This window comes from Ranitomeya imitator, chromosome 2 (genome assembly GCF_032444005.1).
Source record: "Ranitomeya imitator isolate aRanImi1 chromosome 2, aRanImi1.pri, whole genome shotgun sequence".
Classification (NCBI taxonomy): domain Eukaryota; kingdom Metazoa; phylum Chordata; class Amphibia; order Anura; family Dendrobatidae; genus Ranitomeya; species Ranitomeya imitator.
In genome coordinates, this window is record NC_091283.1 from 283511111 (window position 1) to 283536187 (window position 25077).

At 47.7% G+C, this 25077-nt stretch overlaps 2 protein-coding genes across 2 annotated transcripts in view; both read left to right on the forward strand.

The window, feature by feature from the left end:
* The window catches only part of LOC138663178 (zinc finger protein 300-like), a 723911-nt gene that overhangs the window by 587254 nt on the left and 111580 nt on the right, over positions 1–25077 (forward strand). The window lies entirely within an intron of this gene.
* LOC138663176 (gastrula zinc finger protein XlCGF57.1-like) overlaps positions 14187–25077 on the forward strand; it is a 33842-nt gene continuing 22951 nt past the window's right edge. The window contains exon 1 of the mRNA XM_069749328.1: positions 14187–14226. The gene's annotated coding sequence lies outside the window, so the exon portion shown is untranslated. The remainder of the gene's footprint in view (positions 14227–25077) is intronic.

The window sequence follows — 25077 nt, forward strand, 5'->3', positions numbered from 1 at the left end:
AATGCCCACTTCATGGCCAGCAACTCTCGATTGCCAACATCATAATTTCGCTCAGCAGGCGAAAACTTCCTGGAAAAGAAGGCGCATGGCTTCATCACCGAGCAATCAGCACCTCTTTGCGACAAAACAGCCCCCGCTCCAATTTCAGAAGCATCAACCTCAACCTGGAACGGAAGCGAAACATCTGGTTGACACAACACAGGGGCAGAAGAAAAACGACGCTTTAACTCTTGAAAAGCTTCCACAGCAGCAGAAGACCAATTGACCACATCAGCACCCTTCTTGGTCAAATCGGTCAATGGTTTAGCAATACTAGAAAAATTACAGATGAAGCGACGATAAAAATTAGCAAAGCCAAGGAACTTTTGCAGACTCTTCAGAGATGTCGGCTGAGTCCAATCATAAATGGCCAGGACCTTAACAGGGTCCATCTCGATGGTAGAAGGGGAAAAAATGAACCCCAAAAATGAAACCTTATGAACACCAAAGAGACACTTTGATCCCTTCACAAACAAAGAATTAGCACGCAGGACCTGGAACACCATTCACATGAGACTCCCAATCATCCGAGAAGACCAAAATATCATCCAAGTATACAATCAGGAATTTATCCAGGTACTCTCGGAAGATGTCATGCATAAAGGACTGAAATACTGATGGAGCATTGGCAAGTCCGAATGGCATAGCTAGGTACTCAAAATGGCCTTCGGGCGTATTAAATGCAGTTTTCCATTCATCGCCCCGTTTAATACGCACAAGATTATATGCACCACGAAGATCTATCTTGGTGAACCAACTAGCCCCCTTAATCCGAGCAAACAAATCAGATAGCAGCGGCAAGGGGTACTGAAATTTGACCGTGATTTTATTTAGAAGGCGGTAATCAATACAAGGTCTCAGCGAACCATCCTTCTTGGCCACAAAAAAGAACCCTGCTCCCAATGGCGATGACGACGGCCGAATATGACCCTTCTCCAAGGATTCTTTTACGTAACTCCGCATAGCGGCGTGCTCAGGTACAGATAAATTAAACAGTCGACCCTTAGGAAACTTACTACCAGGAATCAACTCGATAGCACAATCACAATCCCTATGCGGAGGTAGGGCATTGGACTTGGGCTCATCGAATACATCCCGGTAATCAGACAAGAACTCTGGGACCTCAGAAGGGGTGGATGATGATATAGACAGAAATGGAACATCACCATGTACCCCCTGACAACCCCAGCTGGACACAGACATTGATTTCCAATCTAATACTGGGTTATAGACTTGTAGCCATGGCAACCCCAACACGACCACATCATGCAGATTTTGCAACACCAGAAAGCGAATATCCTCCTGGTGCGCAGGAGCCATGCACATGGTCAGCTGGGTCCAATACTGAGGCTTATTCTTGGCCAAAGGCGTAGCATCAATTCCTCTCAATGGAATAAGACACTGCAAGGGCTCCAAGACAAACCCACAGTGCCTAGCAAACTCCAAGTCCATGAAATTCAGGGCAGCGCCTGAATCCACAAATGCCATGACAGAATAGGAAGACAAAGAGCAGATCAAAGTAACGGACAAAAGAAATTTCGACTGTACCGTACCAATGGTGGCAGATTTAGTGAACCGCTTAGTGCGCTTAGGACAATCGGAGATAGCATGAGTGGAATCACCACAGTAGAAACACAGCCCATTCTGACGTCTGTGTTCTTGCCTTTCAGCTCTGGTCAAAGTCATATCGCACTGCATAGGCTCAGGTTTATGCTCAGATAATACCGCCAAATGGCGCACAGATTTACGCTCACGCAAGCGTCGACCAATCTGAATGGCCAAAAACATAGACTCATTCAGACCAGCAGGCATAGGAAATCCCACCATGACATCCTTAAGGGCTTCAGAGAGACCCTTTCTGAAGATTGCTGCCAAAGCACATTCATTCCATTGAGTGAGCACAGACCACTTTCTAAACTTCTGACAATAAATCTCTATCTCATCCTGACCCTGACACAGAGCCAGCAAATTTTTCTCTGCCTGATCCACTGAATTAGGTTCATCGTACAGTAATCCGAGCGCCAGAAAAAACGCATCAATATTACATAATGCAGGATCTCCTGGCGCAAGGGAAAATGCCCAGTCTTGAGGGTCGCCACGTAATAAAGAAATAATGATCTTAACTTGTTGAACTGGGTCACCAGAGGAGCAAGGTTTCAACGCCAGAAACAGTTTGCAATTATTTTTGAAACTCAGAAATTTAGCTCTATCTCCAGAAAACAAATCAGGAATAGGAATTCTTGGTTCTAACATAGAATTCTGAGCCACAAAGTCTTGAATATTTTGTACTCTTGCAGTGAGAAGATCCACACATGAAGACAGACCTTTAATGTCCATCACCACACCTGTGTCCTGAACCACCCAAATGTCTAGGGGAAAAAAAAGGCAAAACACAGTGCAAAGAAAAAAAAATGGTCTCAGAACTTCTTTTTTCCCTCTATTGAGAAGCATAGTACTTTAGGCCTCCAGTACTGTTATGAATAGGTAATTCAGAACCACAATGGACCTTGAAGTTCAGAGCACACAAGTGACCTGACAAAAACCACAAAACATAGGACGAGCTCTGAGACGTGGAAACTCTGCTGACCGCAATCCCTAAACCTATCAAACCACACTAGAGGTAGCCGTGGATTGCGCATAACGCTCCCTATGCAACTCGGCACAGCCTGAGAAACTAGCTAGTCCAGAAGATAGAAAAATAGCCTACCTTGCCTCAGAGAAATTCCCCAAAGGAAAAGGCAGCCCCCCACATATAATGACTGTGAGTTAAGATGAAAATACAAACACAGAGATGAAATAGATTTAGCAAAGTGAGGCCCAACTTACTGAATAGAACGAGGATAGGAAAGATATCTTTGCGGTCAACACAAAAACCTACAAACAACCACGCAGAGGGGCAAAAAGACCCTCCGCACCGACTAACGGTACGGAGGTGCTCCCTCTGCGTCTCAGAGCTTCCAGCAAGCAAGCAAAACCAAAAAAGCAAGCTGGACAGAAAATATAGCAACAAAAGTAACACAAGCAGAACTTAGCCTAAGCTGAGCAGACAGGCCACAGGAACAATCCAGGAGGAAGCAAGACCAATACTAGAACATTGACTGGAGGCCAGGATCAAAGCACTAGGTGGAGTTAAATAGAGCAGCACCTAACGACTTAACCTCATCACCTGAGGAAGGAAACTCAGAAGCCGCAGTACCACTCGTGACCACAGGAGGGAGCTTGATCACAGAACTCACAACAGTCTGCCAATCAATTACTGGATTGTGCAGAGCGAGCCAAGGAAGTCCCAGTACCACAGGTGAGGGCAGGCCCTCAAGCACATAACATTTTAACACCTCAGAATGTATGGCCCCTACCTGTAGCCGTAAGTCATGGACTACCTGCGTGAAGTGCCCCTGTCTTAGAGTACCGGAATCAATAGCTATTATGGGTATATGGCTGGACAAGGTTTGTGAGACTAGGCCTTGGTCCCGGACGAACCCTGCGTCGACCAAATTAAACCCCGCCCCACTGTCCAAGAAGGCGGACACGTCAACCTTATTTTCACCCACATATAGCATAGCTGGAAGGAAAAAACGAGTCTTTTCCACAGAGGTTATGAGTACACCCGAGATGCCTACCTCCCTGCAACCCGGGCTCTCTAGTTTTCCGGCGGTTGTTTAAACAAGTGACGGGTAGGACATGTACTCACAAAATGACCTTTCTTGCCACAACAAAAGCACACTCCCCCCTTACGTCGAATTAATGCAAGTTTGCTAGTTTGGGACGTTGCACCCACTTGCATGGGTTCCACAGTAGAATCAGTACTGGTCTCGCTTAAACTTGGACTTCCTGCCCCCAGAAGTGTCTCCCTATGCCTCTGGCGAAGACAGCAATCAACCTGGATTGCCAGAGACCTGGCCGCCTCAAGGGAATCCGGAGTATCATAGAGAGCTAAAGCATCCCTTACTCTTACGGAGAGACCCTCGCAGAACTGATTACGGAGGGCCGGGTCATTCCACCTAGTGTCAGTGGCCCACCGCCGGAACTCAGAGCAGTATTACTTCGCCTGACGGTTTCCTTGCTGAAGTTGGCGCAGAGACGACTCAGCCAAGGAGACACGATCAGGGTCATCATACACTAAGCCCAAAGCCTGGAAGAAGCCCTCTTCTGTCTGGACAGACAAATTTCAACAAAACCCCACTCCTTGAGGAAGCCAATACTAGGTGTGTTGTAGTAACAGGGGCCATGGGCTACGGACTATTGCTATATTTTTATAATTTTTCCACTCTATCTCTCTCTTGCCTTTTCATATATTATATATATTATGCATGTTTGCAATTTACACTTGAAATCAATGTATAGGCTATCGTTATGGGGTTTTGTTGAAATATGAGGTTGTAATTGTGTCTTTGTACCCACTACAATTATTGAGCTGTGGTTTTGCATATTTTGTCATTTGGTTTCCCTCTTTTATGTCATTCATATTTTAATATTAATAAAATTCTATATTTTATATAGTTGTTCTCATTTGGTTTATTCACTCAGTTTGAGTATGCTTTTTGTAGCCAGACAAGCGTCTTCCAATTCTTGTTTGAGGGATTTTCATTAGTGATGAGCGAGTGTACTCGTTGCTCGGGTTTTCCAGAGCACGCTCGTGTTGTCTTCGAGTATTTGTTAGTGCTCGGAGATTTAGTTTTCGTAGCCTCAGCTGCATGATTTACAGCTGCTGGACATCCTGACTACATGTGGGAATTCACTAACAAACAGGCAATCCTCACATGTATTCAGCCTGTCTAGCAGCCCTAAATCATGCAGCTGAGGCAACGAAATTTAAATCTCCGAGCACTAACAAAAATTCGGAGAACATCCGAGCATACTCTGGAAAACCCGAGCAACGAGTATACTCGCTCATCACTAATTTTCATCCATTCTTACCTGGAAAATTATTCCAATTCTGTGAAATTCCTGGGTCGTCTTGCATCTTCTGCTATTTTGAGGTCTACCTGCAGATTTTCAATGATGTTCAGATTAGGGGACTGTGAGGGCCATTGTAAAACCTTTAGCTTGGGCCTTTTGAGATTGTCTATCGTGGATTTTGACGTGTGTTTTGGATCATTATCCAGTTGTAGAAGCAATCCTCTTCCTCTTTTCAACTTCAGCTTTTTTTTCACAGATGTTATTATGTTTGCATCATGAATTTGTTGAAATTTCATTAAATCAATTCTTCCTTCTACTCATGAAATGTTCCCCGTGCCATTGGCTGCAGCTTGATTGATCCACCCTATTGCTTAATGGTTGGCAAGATGTTCTTTTCCTGAAATTCTGTGCCCTTTTTCTCCACACATACCTTTGATTATTGTGGCCAAAGAGTTCTATTTTAACCTCAACAGTCCACAGGACTTCCTATCAAAATGCATCAGGTTTGTTAAGGCTATGTCCCCACGTTGCAGATTCGTGTGTGGATTTCTCTGCACGGTTTTCGAAAAATCTGCAGGTGAAACGCACTGCGGATTTACCACGGATTTCCTGCATTTTTTTGTGCAGATTTCACCTGCGGTTTTACACCTGTGGATTCCTATTATGGAACAGGTGTAAAACGCTGCGAAATACGCACAAAGAATTGACATGCTGTGGAAAATACAACGCACCGTTTCCACGCGGTATTTTCTGCAGCATGTGCGCTGCGGATTTGGTTTTCCATAGGTTAAAATGGTACTGTACAATGCATGTAAAACAGCTGCGAATTCACAGTGGCCAATCCGCTGCGGATCCGCAGCTAAATCCGCAACATGTGCACATAGCCTTAGATGTTCTTTTACATTCTTTTGATGCTGTATTTTATGGTGAGGGTGCAGGAGAGGTTTTATTTTGATGACTCTTCAATGATGGTCATATTGTGCACGTATCTCTGAACAGTAGAACAATGTAGAACATCTTGAGATTCTGCTAAATCTTTCTGAAGGTCTTTTCAAGAGGGGGTTCTGATTCGCTTCTCTAGCAATTCCATGAGCAGCTCTCACTTAAATTGTGCTTGGTCTTCTAGATCTTATCTTGACCTCCATTGTTCCTGTTAACTGCCATTTCTTAATTATATTTTGAACTGAGGAAAGGGCAACTTGAATGAAACTCTTTGCTATCTTCTTATAGACTTTCCCAGCTTTGTGGGCCTCCACCATTTTCAGAGCACTAGGGGGCTGCTTAGAAGAACCGATGGCTGCTGTTTTTTGGCACAAGGTTAGAGGAGGCTAGGTGTTCATAAAGCTGGGAAATTGGCATCACCTGGCCTTTCCTAAGGATGATAGTTAACAAGCCATAACCCTAACAGGCTAACTAAGGTGTGAAACCTGGGTCAAAGTTATCTCTGCACACAAATATCCAATGGTGCCCAAAGTTTAGCATCAGCCCATTTTCCTTTTTGTAATTTTTAAAATATTAAAAAATGGCAATATATAGATATTTGCCTAAAATACAAAGAAAATGTTAGGCCTTTTAGACATCATTTAATCTTCAACTTGCCTAACTGTTCACAATAACAGTAATTTTGACCAGGGGTGCCCAAACTTTTACCTGTCACTTTAAATGCTTCATCCAGTTTATGTTGAATATTTAATAGGGTTTTGCTATTAAACTCAATGAGAAGCTCCATGAATTTCTTCGAGCTGTTATTGGAAATATTTCCCAGTTATTGATGAACTCCTGGTCCTCAATAAGAGAAGATCTCTCACGCATCCACAATCCTCTCAGGATTCATTGTTTGGGAAGATAATTTCCAGGAAAGCTTTGTTCCCCCAGGTTTTGGTTCGTTTACTGTAAAGAGCCACCTTGTCAGAATGCAGCATTAGTGTTGCTCAAGGTGGCTCTTTTAGTTACAAACGCCTGAGGGGGTGACAGGTTCCCTTTAAAGAGTGGATTGCTTTATCAAAATGTTAAAATTCTTCATACTCTGAGCCCTAGAGCCACCAGTTGTTGGTGCTTCGTTACTGAAAACCGGATTTATGTGAACGAGTCAAGACCGTTCCTGGGCTTTGTAGTCCATAATCTTTAGCAGGACGCCCTGTCCAGAGCAGAGTATAATATTAGGGAGAAGGAAAAAGACACAAGACGATAATACACAGATGGGAATAAGGCCGGCGTCACACTAGCGAGTTTGACAGACGTATGAATGCAGAAAATACGTCCAGAAAATACACATTGCACACGGCCCAATGATTCTCTATGGGGCAGCTCCTATCTGTCGTATATTACGCATCCGTAATATACAGTATGTTACGGGAGTAGAAAATCGCAGCATGCTGCGTTTGTCAGCGTATTGCACAAAAAATACACCATTGAAAATCTATGGGGGCGAGAAAATTACAGATTACACATGGACCATGCGTGTGACTTGTGAGAAATACGCAGCGGTGTTCTATAGAAAAGCCGGCAATTCAGAGTGGTGTACAGTAAAATCACACTGACAGAATAGAATAGGTAGAATAAATGTGTACACATAGAATAGGTAAATATATATATGTCAGTGAGACACACACACATATATATATCTATATATATATTTATATTTAATTCAGCGCTAGATAGCAGAAAAGCCGGTAATTCAATTGCCGGCTTTTACTATCTCCTTCCTAAACCCGACAGAATATGAGACATGGTTTACATACAGTAAACCATCTCATATCCCTTCTTTTATTACATATTCCTCTTTAGTAATGTAAGAAGTGTATTTGTGTTAAATTTCGGGTCTCTAGCTATTAAATTAAAGGGTTAAATCCTGGCAAAAATTGTCGTGGGCTCCGTGCAATTTTCTCCACCAGAGTGGGAAAGCCAGTGATTGAGGGCAGATATTAATAGCCTAGAGAGGGACCATGGTTATTGGCCCCCCTGGCTAAAAACATCTGCCCCCAGCCACCCCAGAAAAGGCACATCTGGAAGATGCACCTATTCTGGCACTTAGCCTCTCTCTTCCCACTCCCCTGTAGCGGTGGGATATGGGGTAATAAAGGGTTAATGTCTCCTTGCTATTGTAAGGTGACATTAAGCCAGGTTAATAATGGAGAGGCGTCAATTATGACACCTATCCATTATTAATCCAATAGTACGAAATGGTTAATAAAACACACACACACATTATTAAAAAGTATTTTAATGAAATAAAGACACATGGTGTTTTAATATTTTATTATACTCATAATCCACCTGAAGACCATTGTCACCTGAAACAAAGGTAAAAGAACAACAATATTCCATACCTTCCGTCCTTACAGTCTTGTCCCATGCTGTAAATCCATCTGAAGGGGTTAAATCATTTTACACCCAGGAGCTCTGCTGTTATGGACCTGGTGGTTAGGAGCACCCGGAACGACCTGATAGTTAAACAATACAGGACAAGCTCTGGGAAGTGGGAACTCTGCTGACCGCAACCCCTAAACCTATCACATACACTAAAAATAGCCGTGGATTGCTCCTAACGCTCCCTATGCAACTCGTCACAGCCTAAGAGCTAACTAGCCCTAAAGATAGAAAATAAAGCCTACCTTGCCTCAGAGAAATTCCCCAAAGGAAAAGGCAGCCCCCCACATATATTAACTGTGAGTAAGATGAAAGTCACAAACACAGAGATGAAATAGGTTTCATCAAAGGGAGGCCCGACTTACTAAACAGACAGAGGATAGGAAAGGTATCTTTGCGGTCAGCACAAAAAACTACAAAAATCCACGCAGAGTGTGCAAAAAGACCTCCGCACCGACTCACGGTGCGGAGGTGCCACTCTGCATCCCAGAGCTACCAGCTAGCAAGACAAAATCATAATAGCAAGCTGGACAAGAAAATAATGAACAAATAATTAACTAGCAGGGACTTAGCTTCTGCTGGAGTAGACAGGTCACCAGAAAGGTCCAGGAGCGAACTGAACCAGTACAAGGACATTGACAGCTGGCATGGAGTAACGATCTGAGTGGAGTTAAATAGAGCAGCCAGCTAAAGCATAACTTATGTCACCTGTGGAAAGAACCTCATAAGCAGCAGCCCCACTCACAGCCACCAGAGGGAGTCCATGGACAGAACTCGCCGAAGTACCATTCATGACCACAGGAGGGAGTTCGATAACAGAATTCACAACACTCTGCTAATGCAGCTGAGCTCCTGACTGTAAAACTTGGTGAATGAATGGAATGCAGGGGAATGTACTGTAGTTATCTCGAGTCGCGGTGATGCGCCCTCTGCTGAATGAACTCATATGAACTCGAGCCTGGGAACTTTTCAGAATATTTTCCCATAATGATCCATGATATGTCCATCTTGCAAGCCTGCGAGAAAAAAATCGCCGTACGGAAGCCATAAGGATGCCACACGGATAAATTTGTGCGTAAAAATTGCATCCTCGCATTGAATACATAGTTGCATTGTTACATAGTTCTTAAGGTTGAAGGAAGACTATAAGTCCATCTAGTTCAACCCATAGCCTATCCTAACATGCCCTAACATGTTGATCCAGAGGAAGGCAAAAAAAAAAACAATGTGGCAAAGAGTAAGCTCCACATTGGGGAAAAAAATTCCTTCCCGACTCCTCATACAGCAATCAGACTAGTTCCCTGGATCAACGCCCTATCAAGGAATCTAGTGTATATACCCTGTAACATTATGCTTTTCAAGAAAGGCATCCAGTCCCCTCTTAAATTTAAGTAATGAATCACTCATTACATCATACGGCAGAGAGTTCCATAGTCTCACTGCTCTTACAGTAAAGAATCCGCGTCTGTTATTATGCTTAAACCTTCTTTTCTCTGGATCAACGCCCTATCAAGGAATCTAGTGTATATACCCTGTAACATTATACTTTTCAAGAAAGGCATCCAGTCCCCTCTTAAATTTAAGTAATGAATCACTCATTACATCATACGGCAGAGAGTTCCATAGTCTCACTGCTCTTACAGTAAAGAATCCGCGTCTGTTATTATGCTTAAACCTTCTTTCCTCCAGATGTAGAGGATGCCCCCTTGTCCCTGTCTCAGGTCTATGATTAAAAAGATCATCAGAAAGGTCTTTGTACTGTCCCCTCATATATTTATACATTAAAATAAGATCACCCCTTAGTCTTCGTTTTTCCAAACGAAATAGCCCCAAGTGTAATAACCTATCTTGGTATTGCAGACCCCCCAGTCCTCTAATAACCTTGGTCGCTCTTCTCTGCACCCGCTCCAGTTCAGCTATGTCTTTCTTATACACCGGAGACCAGAACTGTGCACAGTATTCTAAGTGTGGTCGAACTAATGACTTGTATAGAGGTAAAATTATGTTCTCCTCATGAGCATCTATGCCTCTTTTAATGCATCCCATTATTTTATTTGCCTTTGTAGCAGCTGCCTGACACTGGCCACTGAATATGAGTTTGTCATCCACCCATACTCCCAGGTCTTTTTCATTGACGGTTTTGCCCAGAGTTTTAGAATTAAGCACCTAATTATACATCTTATTACTTCTACCCAAGTGCATGACCTTACATTTATCCCCATTAAAGCTCATTTGCCATTAATCAGCCCAAGCCTCTAGTTTACATAAATCATCCTGTAATATAAAATTGTCCTCCTCTGTATTGATTACCCTGCAGAGTTTAGTGTCATCTGCAAATATTGAAATTCTACTCTGAATGCCCCCTACAAGGTCATTAATAAATATGTTAAAAAGAAGAGGGCCCAATACAGTTAGACCGCACATGGAGTACTGTGTCCAGTTTTGGGCACCGGTGCTCAGGAAGGATATAATGGAACTAGAGAGAGTACAAAGGAGGGCAACAAAATTAATAAAGGGGATGGGAGAACTACAATACCCAGATAGATTAGCGAAATTAGGATTATTTAGTCTAGAAAAAAGACGACTGAGGGGCGATCTAATAACCATGTATCTATAATATAACGCTGGGAGCGTCACTCTGTCCGAAGCCTTAATAGACTGCGCAGGCGCGACGCTCCCAGCGTTACATGATAGATGCCGCCGAGAGCAGGGGGTCCGGAGCACGGGGAGATGCCGCCGAGAGCAGGGGGTCGGGAGTACGGGGAGATGCCGCCGAGAGCAGGGGGTCGGGAGCACGGGGGCGCCGTATGTGCGCCCGGCACAGAAAGTTTTTACTGACGCCAGTTCCGGCGCCATTGTCTTTCTCCTCCTGGTGCCGGAATCGGCGCCTGCGCAGTACGCGCTTTCCGGCGCCATTTTATTGAAGACACACTGCAGTGTCTTCAATAAAATGGCGCCGGAAAGCGCGTACTGCGCAGGCGCCGATTCCGGCACCAGGAGAAGCAAGACAATGGCGCCGGAACTGGCGTAAGTGACAAATTGCTGTGCCATGAGGCTGTGGCACTTCATGCCACAGCCATTTGTTACTTACGGCATTTCCGCCACCATTCTCTTTCTCCTCCTGGTGCCGGAATCGGCGCCTGCGCAGTACGCGCTTTCCGGCAGTATCTTCAATAAAATGGCGCCGGAAAGCGCGTACTGCGCAGGCGCCGATTCCTACTGCCGGAATCGGCGCCTGCGCAGTCCGCGCTTTCCGGCGCCATTTTCTTGAAGACACACCTGCAGTGGAACCGGACGATAGGTGAGTATGGTATTTTTTTTTTATATGGCAGCAGCATATGGGGGCATATAATACAATAGTGGCGCAGGATGGGAGCAGCACATGACAGAACGGGCGCAGGATGGAGCAGCACATGACAGAACGGGCGCAGGATGGCAGCAGCACATGACAGAACGGGCGCAGGATGGCAGCAGCACATGACATTACGGGCGCAGGATGGCAGCAGCACATGACAGAACGGGCGCAGGATGGCAGCAGCGCATGACATAACGGGCGCAGGATGGCAGCAGGATGGGAGCAGCACATGACAGAACGGGCGCAGGATGGCAGCTGCGCATGACAGAACGGGGGCGCAGGATGGCAGCAGCACATGACAGAACGGGCGCAGGATGGCAGCAGCACATGACAAAACGGGCGCATGATGGCAGCAGCGCATGACAGAACGGGCGCAGGATGGCAGCAGCACATGACAGAACGGGCGCAGGATGGCAGCAGGATGGGAGCAGCACATGACAGAACGGGCGCAGGATGGCAGCAGCGCATGACATAACGGGCGCAGGATGGCAGCAGGATGGGAGCAGCACATGACAGAACGGGCACAGGATGGCAGCAGCACATGACAGAACGGGCGCAGGATGGCAACAGCACATGACAGAACGGGCGCAGGATGGCAGCAGCACATGACAGAACGGGCACAGGATGGCAGCAGCGCATGACATAACGGGCGCAGGATGGCAGCAGGATGGGAGCAGCACATGACAGAACGGGCGCAGGATGGCAGCAGCGCATGACAACGGGGGCGCAGGATGGGAGCAGCACATGAACTCAAACGGGCGCAGGATGGCAGCAGCAGATGACAGAACGGGCGCAGGATGGCAGCAGCACATGATGGAGACCATATACCAATATAAATGCTCGCCACCCGGGCGTAGAACTGGTTCAATAGCTAGTAAGTATATAAGGGGACAATACAAATATCTCGCTGAGGATCTGTTTATACCAAGGAAGGTGACGGGCACAAGGGGGCATTCTTTGCGTCTGGAAGAGAGAAGGTTTTTCCACCAACATAGAAGAGGATTCTTTACTGTTAGGGCAGTGGGAATCTGGAATTGCTTGCCTGGGGAGGTGGTGATGGCGAACTCAGTCGAGGGGTTCAAGAGAGGCCTGGATGTCTTCCTGGAGCAGAACAATATTGTGTCATACAATTATTAGGTTCTGTAGAAGGACGTAGATCTGGGGATTTATTATGATGGAATATAGGCTGAACTGGATGGACAAATGTCTTTTTTCGGTCTTACTATGTTACTATGTAATACTGACCCCTGTGGTACCCCACTGCTAACCGCGACCCAGTCCGAGTGTGCTCCATTAATGACCACCCTTTGTTTCCTATCCCTGAGCCAGCTCTCAACCCACTTGCACATATTTTCCCCTATCCCCATTATTCTCATTTTATGTATCAACCTTTTGTGTGGCACCGTATCAAAAGCGTTTGAAAAGTCCATATACACTACATCCACTGGGTTCCCTTGGTCCAGTCCGGAACTTACCTCTTCATAGAAGCTGATCAGATTAGTCTGACATGAACGGTCCCTAGTAAACCCGTGCTGATACTGGGTCATGAGGTTATTCGGAACAGTGTTTTGGGACAATTGCTGCGTATTACGGCCGTAAAAAACAGACCGTATTTACTTACGCCTAGTGTGATGCCGGCGTAATAGAGAGGAAATATTGGAGAACAAAACATGGAATATTCATATGGATCCAATCATTGTTTTATATAAAATCTACTTATTAAATGAACCAAAACATTGAACACAGCTCCGCTCCGTACACATAATAAACATATGGCTCTGCTCCGTACACACCGGCTCTGCTCCGTACACCTCATACACACGGCTCCGCTCCATACACCTCATACACAGACGGCTCCGCTCCATACACCTCGTACACACGGCTCTGCTCCGTGCACCTCGTACACACGGCTCCGCTCCATACACCTCGTACACACGGCTCTGCTCCATACACCTCGTACACACGGCTCTGCTCCATACACCTCGTACACACGGCTCCGCTCCATACACCTCGTACACACACAGCTCTGCTCTGTACACACACGGCTCTGCTACACACAACTCGTAACCACAAGGCTCCGCTACATACACCCCGTACACACTGGCTCCGCTCCGTATATCTCATACACACCAGCTAGGCTCCGTACACCTCATACACACACGGCTCCGCTTCATACACACACGGCTCCACTCTGTACACCATGTACACACACAGCTCAGCTCCGTACACTTCATACACACACCGGCTCTGTTCCGTACACCTCCTACACACCGGCTCCGCTCTGTACACCTCATACACACCGGCTCCGTTCCGTACACCTCCTACACACCGGCTCCGTTCCGTACACCTCGTACACACGCGGCTCTGCTACATCCACACTGTAAACTCCTCCTGACCCCACACAGAAACTTCCCCTCATCCAGCACCACGACAACCAGCACAGCAGAGTCCTGCATACACTGAGGCCCTGATCATGTGACCCCTGACTCCTCCCCTCCTGTGACCTCATCACAGGTCCCGAGTCTGGGCACATAGCAGCCATACATGTGGTGGCAGCTCTGCAGGTCAGTGATGGGCAGTCCGGCTCTTGGACATTGTGCTACTTTTCTATCTCCAGTCCCTTCACTATAAAGCCTGGGCCTCATTATACAGCTGTACAGGGGCCTAGTGGAGGCTTTTTAGCCATTTCTCAGACTGTAGCTCCTGGGAACAGGCCCTCGCTCCAGTCCCTTCTCTATAAAGCCTGGACCTCATTATACAGCTGTACAGGAGCCTAGTGGAGGCTTTTTAGCCATTTCTCAGACTGTAGCTCCTGGGAACAGGCCCTCGCTCCAGTCCCTTCACTATAAAGCCTGGGCCTCATTATACAGCTGTACAGGGGCCTAGTGGAGGCTTTTTAGCCATTTCTCAGACTGTAGCTCCTGGGAACAGGCCCTCGCTCCAGTCCCTTCACTATAAAGCCTGGGCCTCATTATACAGCTGTACAGGGGCCTAGTGGAGGCTTTTTAGCCATTTCTCAGACTGTAGCTCCTGGGAACAGGCCCTCGCTCCAGTCCCTTCACTATAAAGCCTGGGCCTCATTATACAGCTGTACAGGAGCCTAGTGGAGGCTTTTAGCCATTTCTCAGACTGTAGCTCCTGGGAACAGGCCCTCACTCCAGTCCCTTCACTATAAAGCCTGGGCCTCATTATACAGCTGTACAGGAGCCTAGAGGAGGCTTTTTAGCCATTTCTCAGACTGTAGCTCCTGGGAACAGGCCCTCACTCCAGTCCCTTCACTATAAAGCCTGGGCCTCATTATACAGCTGTACAGGAGCCTAGTGGAGGCTTTTAGCCATTTCTCAGACTGTAGCTCCTGGGAACAGGCCCTCACTCCAGTCCCTTCACTATAAAGCCTGGGCCTCATTATACAGCTGTACAGGAGCCTAGAGGAGGCTTTTTAGCCATTTCTCAGACTGTAGCTCCTGGGAACAGGCCCTCACTCCAGTCCCTTCACTATAAAGCCTGGGCCTCATTATACAGCTGTACAGGAGTCTAGTGGAGGCTTTTTAGCCATTTCTCAGACTGTAGCTCCTGGGAACAGGCCCTCACTCCAGTCCCTTCACTATAAAGCCTGGGCCTCATTATACAGCTGTACAGGAGCCTAGAGGAGGCTTTTTAGCCATTTCTCAGACTGTAGCTCCTGGGAACAGGCCCTCACTCCAGTCCCTTCACTATAAAGCCTGGGCCTCATTATAAGCTGTACAGGGGCCTAGTGGAGGCTTTTTAGCCATTTCTCAGACTGTAGCTCCTGGGAACAGGCCCTCACTCCAGTCCCTTCACTATAAAGCCTGGGCCTCATTATACAGCTGTACAGGGGCCTAGTGGAGGCTTTTTAGCCGTTTCTCAGACTGTAGCTCCTGGGAACAGGCCCTCGCTCCAGTCCCTTCACTATAAAGCCAGGGCCTCATTATACAGCTGTACAGGAGCCTAGTGGAGGCTTTTTACCCATTTCTCAGACTGTAGCTCCCGGGAACAGGCCCTCACTCCAGTCCCTTCACTATAAAGCCTGGGCCTCATTATACAGCTGTACAGGGGCCTAGTGGAGGCTTTTTAGCCATTTCTCAGACTGTAGCTCCTGGGAACAGGCCCTCGCTCCAGTCCCTTCACTATAAAGCCTGGGCCTCATTATACAGCTGTACAGGGGCCTAGTGGAGGCTTTTTAGCCATTTCTCAGACTGTAGCTCCTGGGAACAGGCCCTCGCTCCAGTCTCTTCACTATAAAGCCTGGGCCTCATTATACAGCTGTACAGGGGCCTAGTGGAGGCTTTTTAGCCATTTCTCAGACTGTAGCTCCTGGGAACAGGCCCTCGCTCCAGTCCCTTCACTATAAAGCCTGGGCCTCATTATACAGCTGTACAGGGGCCTAGTGGAGGCTTTTTAGCCATTTCTCAGACTGTAGCTCCTGGGAACAGGCCCTCACTCCAGTCCCTTCACTATAAAGCCTGGGTCTCATTATACAGCTGTACAGGGGCCTAGTGGAGGCTTTTTAGCTATTTCTCAGACTGTAGCTCCTGGGAACAGGCCCTCGCTCCAGTCCCTTCTCTATAAAGCCTGGACCTCATTATACAGCTGTACAGGAGCCTAGTGGAGGCTTTTTAGCCATTTCTCAGACTGTAGCTCCTGGGAACAGGCCCTCGCTCCAGTCCCTTCACTATAAAGCCTGGGCCTCATTATACAGCTGTACAGGGGCCTAGTGGAGGCTTTTTAGCCATTTCTCAGACTGTAGCTCCTGGGAACAGGCCCTCGCTCCAGTCCCTTCACTATAAAGCCTGGGCCTCATTATACAGCTGTACAGGTGCCTAGTGGAGGCTTTTAGCCATTTCTCAGACTGTAGCTCCTGGGAACAGGCTCTCACTCCAGTCCCTTCACTATAAAGCCTGGGCCTCATTATACAGCTGTACAGGAGCCTAGAGGAGGCTTTTTAGCCATTTCTCAGACTGTAGCTCCTGGGAACAGGCCCTCACTCCAGTCCCTTCACTATAAAGCCTGGGCCTCATTATAAGCTGTACAGGGGCCTAGTGGAGGCTTTTTAGCCATTTCTCAGACTGTAGCTCCTGGGAACAGGCCCTCACTCCAGTCCCTTCACTATAAAGCCTGGGCCTCATTATACAGCTGTACAGGGGCCTAGTGGAGGCTTTTTAGCCGTTTCTCAGACTGTAGCTCCTGGGAACAGGCCCTCGCTCCAGTCCCTTCACTATAAAGCCAGGGCCTCATTATACAGCTGTACAGGAGCCTAGTGGAGGCTTTTTACCCATTTCTCAGACTGTAGCTCCCGGGAACAGGCCCTCGCTCCAGTCCCTTCACTATAAAGCCTGGGCCTCATTATACAGCTGTACAGGAGCCTAGAGGAGGCTTTTTAGCCATTTCTCAGACTGTAGCTCCTGGGAACAGGCCCTCGCTCCAGTCCCTTCACTATAAAGCCTGGGCCTCATTATACAGCGGTACTGGAGCCTAGTGGAGGCTTTTTAGCCATTTCTCAGACTGTAGCTCCTGGGAACAGGCCCTCACTCCAGTCCCTTCACTATAAAGCCTGGGCCTCATTATACAGCTGTACAGGAGCCTAGAGGAGGCTTTTTAGCCATTTCTCAGACTGTAGCTCCTGGGAACAGGCCCTCACTCCAGTCCCTTCACTATAAAGCCTGGGCCTCATTATACAGCTGTACAGGGGCCTAGTGGAGGCTTTTTAGCCATTTCTCAGACTGTAGCTCCTGGGAACAGGCCCTCACTCCAGTCCCTTCACTATAAAGCCTGGGCCTCATTATACAGCTGTACAGGAGCCTAGAGGAGGCTTTTTAGCCATTTCTCAGACTGTAGCTCCTGGGAACAGGCCCTCACTCCAGTCCCTTCACTATAAAGCCTGGGCCTCATTATACAGCTGTACAGGGGCCTAGTGGAGGCTTTTTAGCCATTTCTCAGACTGTAGCTCCTGGGAACAGGCCCTCACTCCAGTCCCTTCACTATAAAGCCTGGGCCTCATTATACAGCTGTACAGGGGCCTAGTGGAGGCTTTTTAGCCGTTTCTCAGACTGTAGCTCCTGGGAACAGGCCCTCGCTCCAGTCCCTTCACTATAAAGCCAGGGCCTCATTATACAGCTGTACAGGAGCCTAGTGGAGGTTTTTTACCCATTTCTCAGACTGTAGCTCCCGGGAACAGGCCCTCGCTCCAGTCCCTTCACTATAAAGCCTGGGCCTCATTATACAGCTGTACAGGAGCCTAGAGGAGGCTTTTTAGCCATTTCTCAGACTGTAGCTCCTGGGAACAGGCCCTCGCTCCAGTCCCTTCACTATAAAGCCTGGGCCTCATTATACAGCGGTACTGGAGCCTAGTGGAGGCTTTTTAGCCATTTCTCAGACTGTAGCTCCTGGGAACAGGCCCTCACTCCAGTCCCTTCACTATAAAGCCTGGGCCTCATTATACAACTGTACAGGCGTCTAGTGGAGGCTTTTTAGCCATTTCTCAGACTGTAGCTCCCGGGAACAGGCCCTCACTCCAGTCCCTTCACTATAAAGCCTGGGCCTCATTATACAGCGGTACTGGAGCCTAGTGGAGGCTTTTTAGCCATTTCTCAGACTGTAGCTCCTGGGAACAGGCCCTCACTCCAGTCCCTTCACTATAAAGCCTGGGCCTCATTATACAGCGGTACTGGAGCCTAGTGGAGGCTTTTTAGCCATTTCTCAGACTGTAGCTCATGGGAACAGGCCCTCACTCCAGTCCCTTCACTATAAAGCCTGGGCCTCATTATACAGCTGTACAGGAGCCTAGAGGAGGCTTTTTAGCCATTTCTCAGACTGTAACTCCTGGGAACAGGCCCTCGCTCCAGTCCCTTCACTATAAAGCCAGGGCCTCATTATACAGCTGTACAGGTGTCTAGTTGAGACTTTTTACCCATTTCTCAGACTGTAGCTCCCGGGAACAGGCCCTCGCTCCAGTCCCTTCACTATAAAGCCTGGGCCTCATTATACAGCGGTACTGGAGCCTAGTGGAGGCTTTTTAGCCATTTCTCAGACTGTAGCTCCTGGGAACAGGCCCTCACTCCAGTCTCTTCACTATAAAGCCTGGGCCTCATTATACAGCTGTACAGGGGCCTAGTGGAGGCTTTTTAGCCATTTCTCAGACTGTAGCTCCTGGGAACAGGCCCTCGCTCCAGTCCCTTCACTATAAAGCCTGGGCCTCATTATACAGCTGTACAGGGGCCTAGTGGAGGCTTTTTAGCCATTTCTCAGACTGTAGCTCCTGGGAACAGGCCCTCGCTCCAGTCCCTTCACTATAAAGCCTGGGCCTCATTATACAGCTGTACAGGGGCCTAGTGGAGGCTTTTTAGCCATTTCTCAGACTGTAGCTCCTGGGAACAGGCCCTCGCTCCAGTCTCTTCACTATAAAGCCTGGGCCTCATTATACAGCTGTACAGGTGCCTAGTGGAGGCTTTTAGCCATTTCTCAGACTGTAGCTCCTGGGAACAGGCCCTCACTCCAGTCCCTTCACTATAAAGCCTGGGCCTCATTATACAGCTGTACAGGAGCCTAGAGGAGGCTTTTTAGCCATTTCTCAGACTGTAGCTCCTGGGAACAGGCCCTCACTCCAGTCCCTTCACTATAAAGCCTGGGCCTCATTATACAGCTGTACAGGGGCCTAGTGGAGGCTTTTTAGCCATTTCTCAGACTGTAGCTCCTGGGAACAGGCCCTCACTCCAGTCCCTTCACTATAAAGCCTGGGCCTCATTATACAGCTGTACAGGGGCCTAGTGGAGGCTTTTTAGCCGTTTCTCAGACTGTAGCTCCTGGGAACAGGCCCTCGCTCCAGTCCCTTCACTATAAAGCCAGGGCCTCATTATACAGCTGTACAGGAGCCTAGTGGAGGCTTTTTACCCATTTCTCAGACTGTAGCTCCCGGGAACAGGCCCTCGCTCCAGTCCCTTCACTATAAAGCCTGGGCCTCATTATACAGCTGTACAGGAGCCTAGAGGAGGCTTTTTAGCCATTTCTCAGACTGTAGCTCCTGGGAACAGGCCCTCGCTCCAGTCCCTTCACTATAAAGCCTGGGCCTCATTATACAGCGGTACTGGAGCCTAGTGGAGGCTTTTTAGCCATTTCTCAGACTGTAGCTCCTGGGAACAGGCCCTCACTCCAGTCCCTTCACTATAAAGCCTGGGCCTCATTATACAACTGTACAGGCGTCTAGTGGAGGCTTTTTAGCCATTTCTCAGACTGTAGCTCCCGGGAACAGGCCCTCACTCCAGTCCCTTCACTATAAAGCCTGGGCCTCATTATACAGCGGTACTGGAGCCTAGTGGAGGCTTTTTAGCCATTTCTCAGACTGTAGCTCCTGGGAACAGGCCCTCACTCCAGTCCCTTCACTATAAAGCCTGGGCCTCATTATACAGCTGTACAGGAGCCTAGAGGAGGCTTTTTAGCCATTTCTCAGACTGTAGCTCCTGGGAACAGGCCCTCACTCCAGTCCCTTCACTATAAAGCCTGGGCCTCATTATACAGCTGTACAGGGGCCTAGTGGAGGCTTTTTAGCCATTTCTCAGACTGTAGCTCCTGGGAACAGGCCCTCACTCCAGTCCCTTCACTATAAAGCCTGGGCCTCATTATACAGCTGTACAGGAGCCTAGAGGAGGCTTTTTAGCCATTTCTCAGACTGTAGCTCCTGGGAACAGGCCCTCACTCCAGTCCCTTCACTATAAAGCCTGGGCCTCATTATACAGCTGTACAGGGGCCTAGTGGAGGCTTTTTAGCCATTTCTCAGACTGTAGCTCCTGGGAACAGGCCCTCACTCCAGTCCCTTCACTATAAAGCCTGGGCCTCATTATACAGCTGTACAGGGGCCTAGTGGAGGCTTTTTAGCCGTTTCTCAGACTGTAGCTCCTGGGAACAGGCCCTCGCTCCAGTCCCTTCACTATAAAGCCAGGGCCTCATTATACAGCTGTACAGGAGCCTAGTGGAGGCTTTTTACCCATTTCTCAGACTGTAGCTCCCGGGAACAGGCCCTCGCTCCAGTCCCTTCACTATAAAGCCTGGGCCTCATTATACAGCTGTACAGGAGCCTAGAGGAGGCTTTTTAGCCATTTCTCAGACTGTAGCTCCTGGGAACAGGCCCTCGCTCCAGTCCCTTCACTATAAAGCCTGGGCCTCATTATACAGCGGTACTGGAGCCTAGTGGAGGCTTTTTAGCCATTTCTCAGACTGTAGCTCCTGGGAACAGGCCCTCACTCCAGTCCCTTCACTATAAAGCCTGGGCCTCATTATACAACTGTACAGGCGTCTAGTGGAGGCTTTTTAGCCATTTCTCAGACTGTAGCTCCCGGGAACAGGCCCTCACTCCAGTCCCTTCACTATAAAGCCTGGGCCTCATTATACAGTGGTACTGGAGCCTAGTGGAGGCTTTTTAGCCATTTCTCAGACTGTAGCTCCTGGGAACAGGCCCTCACTCCAGTCCCTTCACTATAAAGCCTGGGCCTCATTATACAGCGGTACTGGAGCCTAGTGGAGGCTTTTTAGCCTTTTCTCAGACTGTAGCTCATGGGAACAGGCCCTCACTCCAGTCCCTTCACTATAAAGCCTGGGCCTCATTATACAGCTGTACAGGAGCCTAGAGGAGGCTTTTTAGCCATTTCTCAGACTGTAGCTCCTGGGAACAGGCCCTCACTCCAGTCCCTTCACTATAAAGCCTGGGCCTCATTATACAGCTGTACAGGGGCCTAGTGGAGGCTTTTTAGCCATTTCTCAGACTGTAACTCCTGGGAACAGGCCCTCGCTCCAGTCCCTTCACTATAAAGCCAGGGCCTCATTATACAGCTGTACAGGTGTCTAGTTGAGACTTTTTACCCATTTCTCAGACTGTAGCTCCCGGGAACAGGCCCTCGCTCCAGTCCCTTCACTATAAAGCCTGGGCCTCGTTATACAGCGGTACTGGAGCCTAGTGGAGGCTTTTTAGCCATTTCTCAGACTGTAGCTCCTGGGAACAGGCCCTCACTCCAGTCCCTTCACTATAAAGCCTGGGCCTCATTATACAACTGTACAGGCGTCTAGTGGAGGCTTTTTAGCCATTTCTCAGACTGTAGCTCCCGGGAACAGGCCCTCACTCCAGTCCCTTCACTATAAAGCCTGGGCCTCATTATACAGCGGTACTGGAGCCTAGTGGAGGCTTTTTAGCCATTTCTCAGACTGTAGCTCCTGGGAACAGGCCCTCACTCCAGTCCCTTCACTATAAAGCCTGGGCCTCATTATACAGCGGTACTGGAGCCTAGTGGAGGCTTTTTAGCCATTTCTCAGACTGTAGCTCCTGGGAACAGGCCCTCACTCCAGTCCTTTCACTATAAAGCCTGGGCCTCATTATACAGCTGTACAGGAGCTAGTGGAGGCTTTTTAGCCATTTCTCAGACTGTAGCTCCTGGGAACAGGCCCTCACTCCAGTCCCTTCACTATAAAGCCTGGGCCTCATTATACAGCTGTACAGGCGTCTAGTGGAGGCTTTTTAGCCATTTCTCAGACTGTAGCTCCTGGGAACAGGCCCTCACTCCAGTCCCTTCACTATAAAGCCTGGGCCTCATTATACAGCTGTACAGGCGTCTAGTGGAGACTTTTTACCCATTTCTCAGACTGTAGCTCCCGGGAACAGGCCCTCGCTCCAGTCCCTTCACTATAAAGCCTGGGCCTCATTATACAGCGGTACTGGAGCCTAGTGGAGGCTTTTTAGCCGTTTCTCAGACTGTAGCTCCTGGGAACAGGCCCTCACTCCAGTCCCTTCACTATAAAGCCTGGGCATCATTATACAGCTGTACAGGCGTCTAGTGGAGGCTTTTTAGCCATTTCTCAGACTGTAGCTCCTGGGAACAGGCCCTCGCAACAGTCCCTTCACTATAAAGCCTGAGCCTCATTATACAGCTGTACAGGAGCCTAGTGGAGGCTTTTTAGCCATTTCTCAGACTGTAGCTCCTGGGAACAGGCCCTCGCTCCAGTCCCTTCACTATAAAGCCTGGGCCTCATTATACAGCGGTACTGGAGCCTAGTGGAGGCTTTTTAGCCATTTCTCAGACTGTAGCTCCTGGGAACAGGCCCTCGCTCCAGTCCCTTCACTATAAAGCCAGGGCCTCATTATACAGCTGTACAGGTGTCTAGTGGAGGCTTTTTAGCCATTTCTCAGACTGTAGCTCCCGGGAACAGGCCCTCACGCCAGTCCCTTCACTATAAAGCCTGGGCCTCATTATACAGCTGTACAGGAGCCTAGTGGAGGCTTTTTAGCCATTTCTCAGACTGTAGCTCCTGGGAACAGGCCCTCGCTCCAGTCCCTTCACTATAAAGCCTGGGCCTCATTATACAGCTGTACTGGAGCCTAGTGGAGGCTTTTTAGCCATTTCTCAGACTGTAGCTCCTGGGAACAGGCCCTCACTCCAGTCCCTTCACTATAATGCCTGGGCCTCATTATACAGCTGTTCAGGAGCCTAGTGAAGGCTTTTTGGCCATTTCTCAGACTATAGTTCCTGGGAACAGGCCCTCGCTCCAGTCCCTTCACTATAAAGCCTGGGCCTCATTATACAGCTGTACAGGTGTCTAGTGAAGGCTTTTTAGCCATTTCTCAGACTGTAGCTCCTGGGAACAGGCCCTCGCTCCAGTCCCTTCACTATAAAGCCCGGGCCTCATTATACAGCTGTACAGGTGTCTAGTGAAGGCTTTTTAGCCATTTCTCAGACTGTAGCTCCTGGGAACAGGCCCTCGCTCCAGTCCCTTCACTGTAAAGCCTGGGCCTCATTATACAGCTGTACAGGCATCTAGCCATTTGTCAAAATACTGTGTTTTCTCTTTTTACATACTGACACCCCAAAACATTCAAATGACCCTGTTCAAAAGTTTACATACCCTGGTGAATTTGGCCTGATAACATGCACAGAGGTTGACACAAATGGGTTTGAATGGCTACTAAAAGTAACATCCTCACCTGTGACCTGTTTGCTTGTAATCAGTGGGTGTGCAAAAAAACTGAAGTGGGTTTCTGGGATCCAGACAGACTTTTGCATTTTTCAGCCACTGATGTTTCTGGATTGTGAGTCATGAGGAAAGCAAAAGAATTGTTAATGGATCTACGGGAAAAGGTAGTTGAACTGTATAAAACAGGAAAGGGATACAAAAAGATATCCAAGCAATTGATAATGCCAGTCAGCAGCGTGCAAACTGTGATTGACAAATGGAAAATCAGGGACTCTGTAAAAACAAAACCATGGTCAGGTAGACCAACAAAAATGTCATCCACAACTACCAGAAAAATTATTCAGAGTGCAAAGAAATGCCCACAAATAACTTCAGCTGAAATACAGGACTCTCTGAAAACTAGCGGCATGGCTGTTTCAAGATGTACAATATGCACTTGAAGAAAAATGGGCAGCATAGTCGAGTCGCCAGAAGAAAGCCATTACTGTGCAAATGTCACAAAGTATCTCGCCTACAATATGCAAAACAGCAAGGAAACAAGCCTCAAAACTTCTGGAACAAGGTAATTTGTGAGTGATGAGACGGGAATTTAACTTTTTGGGCACAACCATAAACATTACATTTGGAGAGAGTTCAACAAACCCCATGATAAAAGGAACACCATTCCTACTGTAAAGCATGGAGGTGGATTGCTAATGTTTTGGGGATGTGTGAGATACAAGGGCACGGGAAAGTTGGTCAAAGTTGAAGGAAAGATGAATGTAGCATGTTATCGGCAAATACTGGAGGCAAATCTGTAATCATCAGCCTGGAAGCTGCGCATGGGACGTACTTGGATGTTCCAACATGACAATGACCCAAATCACAAGGCCGAGTTGACCTGTCATCGGCTACAGCAGAACAAAGTGAAGGTTCTGGAGTGGCCATCTCAGTCTCCTGACCTCAATATCATTGAGCCATTCTGGGGAGATCTCAAGTGTGCAGTTCATGCTAGACAGCCCAGGAATTTACAGGACCTGGAGGCTTTTTGCCAAGAAGAGTGGGCAGCTTTACCAGAAAATAAAGAACCTCATCCACAACTACCACAAAAGACTTCAAGCTGTCATTGATGTTATAATACACAGTATTAATAAATGGGGTATGTGAACTTCTGATCAGGGTCATTTGGATGTTTTGGGTTGTCATTATGATTTAAAAAGAAAAAAAACACAATACTCTGACAATAAATGGCTTCACTCAACCACTAACCGTGAGTGGAGAAAAGGTTTTGGTGTTATCATTCATATTCTCTGAAAAAAGGCCAAGAAAGCAGAAATTCTACCGGGGTATGTAAACATTTGAGCACAACTGTAGCATATAGTAAGGTGCTGTGTATATTTATAGTGTAGATATGTGTATATAATATGGTGCTGTGTGTATATTTCATGGCGTGGACTCTATATTAT